Raw genomic sequence first — 9,487 nt, forward strand, 5'->3', positions numbered from 1 at the left:
TGCACACGGACGTCATCCGTATTTTTCGCGGACCGCAAAATATAGGCCTTACATGAATGCTGAGCATTTTGAGCATATCTTGAAGGGGATTGTATCATCTCAGACAATGGTGGCACTGTGCTCTCCGCAAAGTGAAGGAGAATACACTGCTCATGTGCAGCGCGCTCTTCATTCAATTCTATGGGAGTTTTGAAAATTGCAGAGCGAGCATGCTCAGCTCTTTCCGGAAGTCCTACAGCTATGAATGAAGAGCGCATAGATGCCTCTATGGACCTGCCAAGCCAGCGCTCAGCTATTTTTGGAACTCCTATAGAAGTGAACGGAGGGTGGACAGACTTTCCTTCACTATATGGGAAAGTGGCACGCCCGAAAGGTAGGAGGAAGGCAGTGGTTGTGTGAGTCCTTTTAAGAAGAGATGAACCAGTCTTCTTTAATTTCCATGTAAAGTTTATTGGTATGGTTTCTTTGCACAGTCTTCATATGGCACAATTATAACCAGGTCTAAGTACTACTGAGATGTAGAATTTGCTCTACAAATGTCACATTGAAAATAAGTCACATACAGCTCTCCTGGAGGTTAACAGCCATACAGCCTGATCTACCATTTGTACTGGAAACACCTTGAAAATAAACATGATTTTACACTGTTCCGTTGTCACTCTGTACAGGGTCTTAGTGCTAATATGACTACTGTTGTATATTTTGCTTCAATATACAAATGATTTTGGCACATGTCCTATAGCTGTAAGCCAGCTTCCTACATACAAATTCACACATTTTGGGGAAATATCATTTTACTGAAATATTTGATTTTTTTTTTTCTTTTGTAATTGTCGCTGTGAGGAATATAGAATTATTGTTTAATGTCACCCATGATCTCATTCTAGCCATCTACTGTCAGATAGCAGAGGTAGTGAACACCACAGGGGTTCTGGCTTCAAGGAGGCCACTTGTGTACAAATTCACACCTCAGCCAGCCAGCACAGAGGCCAGCTAATCCTACAGGAAAACCTCCCTCTGCAGGGGGTATAAGTCATTCCTCAGAACAAAAGCAACTATCAGACATCAGGGAACCGGCAATTCATAAGGAATTACGAATTGCCCGTCCATCACAGGCATAAACCAGATATATATTTGCGACCCTGTGCCCAAGCTTCTGCACGTAGTTGGGTGGTAGGTTGCCAGGGAGGAGAGATACAGAAATCTCCCCACAGAAACCTAATAACGGTACCATCTGTGGACTCTACCTGTAGCTGGAACCCAGGCGGACCCGTTGGTCCCAGAACCAGCTCCCTGTGACTTTCTGGTGTGGAGCTATGGGTCCTAATGGGTTTTGTGGGTCGTTTGGCTGCCAGGACCAGGAGGGAGGGGCGTGGCCGACTACAGGTGAAAAGACCCATGCAGGCAGAGTCCAGCGTCGTTTCTCTGGAGGGGGGCTATTGCGCTGAGCATTGTGTTTGGTGGGACCTTTAAAACTGCTGACATCACTGCCTCCCATGTGACGACAGCCAAGGATTACAGAAACCATTATTCATTAACCCAAAGGACTCGTCCATCTCGTAAACTGACCTTTTTGCTCTGTTTAATCCTGTTTGTACCATACCACCTGTATTCTGCACATCGGGCCACTGTATATATTCTTTGTTATAGTGTGTACTGTCTAGTGAGCCCTTAAGGAGAGTAAATATATAATTTAATCTTGTGCTGTCCTGTATCTCGATCACGAATCCCCACGTCCGTGTTTTGGCATAGTTATACGCTAGCGTGGGTTGGTTTCTCACCCTATACAATACGGTTAGCGGACCGGGCTTATATCAAACGAGAAACTGGTGGCTGTATACCCGGGCTGCGGAAGTGCTGTTTCACTGGGGCAGTGATAAATCTCTCTCAGCTTGTCAGGGTTGTGAGCGAGTGTCTTTAACGCTCTGCCTCTCTGTGCCCACGTGGACAGGAGGCAACTGTGTAAACTGTACTAAGCTTACCTTACCTGCTACTTTGGGAGGGTGTAACGTCACTTCTTGGTAACCAGTGACTATACCGTATCTCGTGAGCTCGCCGTGAAGTGCGGTATTTGTCACATATTGGCGGCAGCAAAGTGGGATTGAGATATTTGTGTGTGGGACCCATACTACCAGCAGTAGCTTTTGCCGCTTGAGTCTTAGGATCAGCTCAACACTAGACAGTCTGAGTGCAAATACAATAAGGGGTGTGTGTGTGTGTGTGTGTGTGTGTGTGTGTATATATATATATATATATATATATATATATATATGTGTGTATACACACATCAGGTTGCAGTCTGTGTCAGTGATCTTCTGTGGCAATGATGGCCAGTAACACAAGAGAGAGAGAAAGTATGAGGGTCAAACGGATCTCTTGGAATGGGTTTCCACTAGATCTGAAAGACTTGAGGCGCCTCGGGTGGATAGGAGCGGGGTGGAGAGAAAGTTGGGTAATAGGTGCTAGAGGCTGCTCCGGGTTTAGTCAGGTCGACAAGGAAGTCTGCCTGTATAGGATGAGGTAGTGAGCCAAAAACAGGGGGACTGGTGGGTAGGGATACCCTCCAAATCTCGCCTCTTTTTTTTAATGATAAACCCTTGTGGGCGCCAATAGTGGTGGATGTTGGGAATGGTGGTTTTACGTTGGGCTGCTTGAGTGTGTAATAGCTTTCCGTTCGTGTTTTGTTTGTAGAAGTAGGGACGGTATAGTAATGTGTATAGGGATGTCAAGTGTATGAGAAAAAATGTACATACACGTATGTGAATAAAATAAATAATATCAGCATACAAATAGCAAGTGATAGTACACACATATAAATTCTGCTGAGAGAATAAAAGGATAAAAAGATTGTACATAAAGGTGGGATCACTGCATACAGTCTCTATTGCCTAAGAGGCCGTATTCTGCAGTGTCGTACACAGTATGATGTGGTACAGTAAGATAGAATAATGGATAAAAGGTTTTTTATCCACTAGAAGCGACCCAGCCTGGATCGCTTCTAGAGTTTTAACGGATGAAGGCAGCCAAACACACGGGTGCTTCTCTTCAAACGTCTTTATTGCATGTATATAAAAATCTGGCTCAACGTGTTTCGGGACAGGCACGTCTCTTCATCAGGAGCAATTATTATTGCTCCTGATGAAGGGACAAGCCTGTCCTGAAACGCGTTGAGCCGAATTTTTTTATTTTTATATACATGGTAAGATCCCTTACTATCTCCGGGATAGGAGTAGAACCAGCTTGCCCATCGCCAAGGTCTATTTGGACTGGAGCGCTGGTCGAGGAGTGAGGGAGGTGGGGGGCATTTTTAACTATCCCTGCCAGTGTTTTACTGGGGACGGATTTAGGCTGAGTTCACACGGGCGAGATTTCCGCGCGGGTGCAATGCAGTAGGTGAACGCATTGCACCTGCACTGAATCCTGACCCATTCATTTCAATGGGGCTGTGCACATGAGCATTTTTTTTCATGCATCACTTCTGCAATGCTTTAAAATCGCAGCATGTTCTATATTCTGCGTTTTTAACGCAGCCCTGGCTCCATAGAAGTGAATGGGGCTGCGTTAATAACGCATTGCATCTGCAAGCAAGTGCGGATGCAATGCGTTTTTCACTGATGGTTGCTAGGAGATGTTGTTTGTAAACCTTCAGTTTTTTATCACGCGCGTGAAAAACGCATCAAAACGCATTGCATCCGCGCGGAAAAAACTGAACAACTAAACGCAATTGCAGCCAAAACTGACTGAACTTGCTTGCAAAATGGTGCGAGTTTAACTGAACGCACCCTGAACGCATCCGGACCAAATCTGTCACGCTCGTGTGAACTCAGCCTTAGGGCGGCTTGTGTCTAAGAATGTGGCCGGTGACACCTCGAGGTCTGCTCCCCCAGAATGTGATGCCATGTCCACCCCTGTTAATGGTGATGTGGGGGATGTAATGTGTGCGCCTCTCCCCTCTGTAGGGAGGGGGTTATTCACGCCAGCTGTGCTGAGACCCCAGTGCGTGCCCCAACAAGCATGCTGGAACCTGTTGTCCTCAGGTGTGGTGACTGAGGGGACAAGCAGGGGGCAGCTGAGGAGCAGGATGCAAATGAGGTCAGGGCTGTCCGAGAAGTAGGGATCCCACTTAAAGCCTCAGTGCAGGGTTCCTCCACAACCGGGATGTCAGAAGGCCAGGTTAGTCCATCTGGACTGGCAACGTGCTCGGAAGCCAAGGAAAGCAGGCACTACCAGCGGTGGCAGCGGTGGCCATAGCTGCTGTCACGTGCAGTGGGCGTGCTGGGGGCCCCCCCCCCCCCCCCCCCTCTCAGGGGTCTAATGGCAGCCCCTTGGCTTTCCCCCTTCTGACCGAGTCAGATGGAGGCCAGGAGACAGGTCCAGAGGATGTGGCAGCCTCATCTATTCTGGCCACGTCCGGGCAAGGGTTTCAGGTGCTGTTAGTGGCTGACACCAGCCTGAACGCAGTCAAGGAGCAGGCAGCACAGCCTCCCTCGGCTTCATATCTCGAGTGTGTGGTCTGAGGCGGCTGTACCGGGTCACGGTCCAGCAGGGCTCAAAGGAGGTGTGGCCTAGGGACCGACAGCTCGTGGTCCCCTTTCTGTTCAGGGCAGGATTGTTGCGAGTTGCGCATGAAATTCCGATGGCCAGATACCCAGGGGCCGCTAAGACAAAGGCCTGGACGGGAGTCGTAGCCACCCCTGGGGTGTCAGTCATTGAGAGGATCATGCGGTTCCAGGAAAAGGCACAGGCCTTATCTTGATAGGTGCATGACAATATGGTGCAGGCCCAGACTGACCAGAAGCGGGGGTATGACACCAGGTGTGTCAGCAAGCATGGATACTGGTCCCTGTACCTCAGGACAAACTTCAGGCAGCCTGGGAAGGCCCGTACTTGTGCACCTGGTCAGCCTGGACCACTCCCGGGGAGGGCAGAAGGCCTTTTCTGTGAACCTGATGCAGGTGCCCTCCCAGAATGCCACCCTTTCCGGGAAATGTTCAACTATAAGCCCGGAAGGACAGAGTTCATCAAGATGCCATTGAGCATGGAGTATGCCCCTGCGACTTTTAAGCGGATGGTCGACAAGCTGCTTAAGGGACTCAAAGGGTATGCGGCCATGTACCTGGAGGTCATTGCAGTCTTCGGTCCTACATGGGAGGATCCCGAGAGCATCCGGCGCAGATGCTTGGGCACATCTGCTAGGCAGGCTTGACAATTACACCAGGAAAGTGCCAGCTGGGCATAAGCATGGGGCACCGGGTAGGCAGGGAAGCGTTGGAACCGGAGCCTGGGAAAGTGGATGCCAGCGCATTCTGGCTCACCCTCTGGGTCAAGAACCAGGTACTATAGGAGATTCATGCCCCACTATAGTAGCCTGGCAGAGCCCCTGACAGACCGCAGCCGGAAGAAGCTGCTCTCTGCAGTCGATTGGACAAACGACTGCAGGACGCCCTTTCCAGCTTCCCGGTATTACAAGCAGCCGACTTTACACAGCCGTTTATAGTACCGCTACTAACTTTAGCCTTGGTGCCATGCTCAGTCAGGTTGACTCCATTGGTCAGGAACAAATGGGTGGGTATGTGGGAGCCTTGCACTCCAGCCGTACCACCTTACCATTCACCACAAGAAGGGCCGTGACCACTGGACTGCTGACGGGTTATCCCGGCAGGGTGCGAATTGGCGCACGGGGGAACAGAGGAATGTGCTGCCCCCTGGGGCCCTCTAAACTGAGGAGGTGTGAGGAATATAGAATTATTGTTTAATGTCACCCATGATATCAATCCAGCCATCTGCTGTCAGATAGCAGAGGTAGTGAACTCCACAGGAATTCTGGCCGCATGCATACAAATTCACACCTCAACCAGCCAGCACAGAGGCCAGCTAATCCTACAGGGGGTCCAAGTTATTCATCAGAACAAAAGCCGCCATCAGACATCATGGAACCGGCAACTCATAAGGAATTACGAATCGCCCGTCCATCACAGGCATAAACATTTGCGACCCTGTGGCCAAGAGGGACAGGTTCCTGCTCGTAGTTGGGTGGTAGGATGCCAGGGAGGGGAGATACGGAGATCTCCCCACAGAAACCTAATAACAGTACCATGTGTGGACTCTACCTGTAGGCGGACCCGTTGATCCCAGAACCATCTCCCTGTGACCTTCTGGTCTGGAGCTATGAGTCCTAATGGTTTTTGTCGGTCGTTTGGCTGCCGGGACCCCCTCCCAGAGGCATGGCTTACTACATGTGAAAAGACCTATGCAGGCAGAGTCCAGCATCTTTTCTCAGGAGGGGAGGTCATACTGAGCATCGTGTTTAGAGGGACCTTTAAAACTGCTGACATCACTGCCTCCCATGTGACGACAGCCAAGGATTACAGGAACCATTATTCATCAACCCAAAGGACTCGTCCGTCTCGTAAACTGACTTTTTGCTCTGTTTAATCCTGTTTATACCATACCACCTGTATTCTGCACATCGGGCCACTGTATATATTCTCTGTTATAGTGTGTACTGTCTAGTGAGCCCTTAAGGAGAGTAAATATATCATTTAATCTTGTGCTGTCCTGTATCTCGAATCCCCACGTCAGTGTTTCAGCATAGTTATACTCTACCGCAGGTTGGTTTCTCACCCTATATAATCCTGTTAGCGGACCAGGCTTATATCAAACGAGAAACTGGTGGTCGTATACCCGGGCTGAGGGAGCGCTGTTTCACTGGGGCAGTGATAAATCTCTCAGCTTGTTAGGGTTGTGAGCGAGTGTCTCTAACCCTCTGCCTCTCTGTGCCCACGTGGACAGGAGGAAACTGTGTAAACTGTACTAAGCTTACCTTACCTGCTACTCTGGGAGGGCGTAACATCACGTCTTGGTAACCAGTGACTATAGCGTATGTCGTTAGGTGCGGTATTCGTCACAGTCGCCCATATAAGTGGGTAAGGCTAAATAGAAGGTGTGTGGCCTCCTAATCTGGCTCGTAGTTTATAGATGGGACAACCTTGTTATTAGGGGGTGTCACCACACAGCCTAATATCGGCACCGACAGGACAGTATCAGATTAATGACGGGGTGAGCGGTAACACCCAGTGGTCTGTTCATTCAGACCGGCACAAGGCAGAGAGCTAAGAAACAATGCTTCAGAAATAAACTCTGAAGTGCCCATTTTACAGCCACATTGAAAACTTGCCTTTTTGCTTCCCATACATTTCAGGCACCTCTTAGCATCGCAGAGAGGCAGCTTATAACCGAGAAGCTACATGTCCGTTCTTGGCATGGCCACGGCTTAAGCCATCACTCTATGATCCTCAGCGCTGCTTCCCATTGAAATGAATGGGAGGCAGAAAGGACATTGTTGCTGGTGGGTTTTTGGTAAAATCTTAGTGCGGCTGTCCATGCCAAAATTACGTTGTAAAACCCACAATGTGAATGGGCCTTAAGGGTGGATTCACAGTAGCTTTTTCAGCACTTTTACATTCTTTTTTAGTTTTTTTTTTATCTGAAAAATACCAGCTTAAAGCGTATGGGGAAAAATAAAATGTAATTGTGTGTTCAAACAATGTTGTCTTCAGGGGGGTTTTCTTTTCACAAAAATTCCCATATAAAAAAAAAAATGCATGTGTGAAGAAAGCCTTATGCACATTCCATATGGAGCCTGGCTGCTGCTCCATGTGCACGATTCAGTGTAATGGTCACATAACCAGTCACTAGTCTACTATTACAGAAGAGCCTGTGGTCAGAAGTGGAGCTTTCCACTGGTCTGTGTACCTAAGGTCAGCGACTGGTATACAGGGCGGCCCACGAAAAAGTAGCCCGTCTGCAAATCAGACTGCCTAATAGTAAATCCGCTTAGTTGCCCATAGCATCCAATCAGAGCTCAGCTTTCATTTTTTATTTTTTTTCCAGAGTCCTGGAGGAACTGAAAGCTGAGCACTGATTGGATGCTATGGGCAACTAAGCAGATTTACTATTAGGCAGTCTGATTTGGAGACTGGCTACCTTTTTGTGGACCGCCCTGTATACCAGTCACTGACATTACAAAAGAAAAAACCACCAGCAGCACCATCCAAGAAAAAAAGAGACGGGTGCAGAGCCCAAGTATGGCAATAGGTGCTTACCCACTGGTATAGAAAGAAAAATTGGACTGCACGCCTGTAGACTTTCCAAATAGTCAGTGAAGAAACTTTATTCACCCATAAAGTGGCACAGAGCACTGTGTCACCGACATTAGGTACAGAGGTGGGACACTAATTCATCTAGCAGGTTACAGGAGCTGCAGCAGATTTTACAGAACCAGCACCACATATGACTTTCTTTTTCTATGGCAGAGGTCAGCAGCCTTCACCACTCCAGCTGTTGTGAAACTACAATTCCCAGCATGCTCCATTTATTTCTATTAGTTCTGAGCAGAGCACTATTGCATGCTGGGAGTTGTAGTTTCACAACAGCTGGTGTGTCGGAGATTGCCCACCCCTGATCTATGTTACTGCATCTCAGATACAAATGGAAAAGGGTTGCAGTACCAGACTCGGGCCCTGGATGAGAGAGACCCTTTGCTCCCAAACTAAAACATCCCTATTGTTACAAGAAGTAAAATGATCTCGCCTTTGGGTCCATTCACACGCAAAACACGGACACCGGCAATGTGCGTTCCGCCTTTTGCGGACCGCACATCGCCGGCACTCATAGAAAATGCCTTTTATTCTCCGCAATTGCGGACAAGAATAGGACATGTTCTATTTTTCGCAGATCCGCAAATGCGGACAGTACATTCCGTCCCCATTAAAAATGAATGGGCCAGCACCTGTTCCGCAAAATTGCGGACCCATTTTGCAGACGTGTGAATAGACCCTTAGGCCTCTTTCACACGGGCGTCAGTTTTTTTTGCCCGGATAAGAGCCGGGTGCGTAATTTTCCCGCGCGAGTGCAAAACATTGTCATGCGTTGCACTCGCGTGAGAAAAATCGCGCATGTTTGGTACCCAAACCCGAACTTCTTCATAGAAGTTCGGGCTTGGGATTGATGTTCTGAAGATTGTATTATTTTCCCTTATAACCATGTTATAAGGGAAAATAATAATGATCGGGTCTCCATCCCGATAGTCTCCTAGCAACCGTGTGTGCAAATCGCACAGCATCCGTACTTGCTTGCGGATGCCATCCGATTTTCACACACCCCATTCACTTCTATGGGGCCTGCGTCACGTCAAAATCGGAGATGCGTTAAAAACAATGCTCATGTGCACAGCCCCATAGAAATGAATGGGTCAGGATTTAGTGCGGGTGCCAAACGTTCGCCGCACGGATCGCACCCGCACGGAAAACTCGCCCGTGTGAAAGGGGCCTTAGTGTTGTGTAAGGCTACGTTCAGATATCTGGCTGGCGGCTTCCCAAGAATAGTGTGTATTTGTCCAGCTGAAACCCAAGCGGCTGGATCCCATTATAGTCATTGGAGATCTGGCAATGAATGGCAGTACCCGACAGGCTGTTCTCTACCAAAT

The sequence above is a fragment of the Bufo gargarizans genome, chromosome 8, assembly GCF_014858855.1.
Source record: "Bufo gargarizans isolate SCDJY-AF-19 chromosome 8, ASM1485885v1, whole genome shotgun sequence".
Lineage (NCBI taxonomy): Eukaryota > Metazoa > Chordata > Amphibia > Anura > Bufonidae > Bufo > Bufo gargarizans.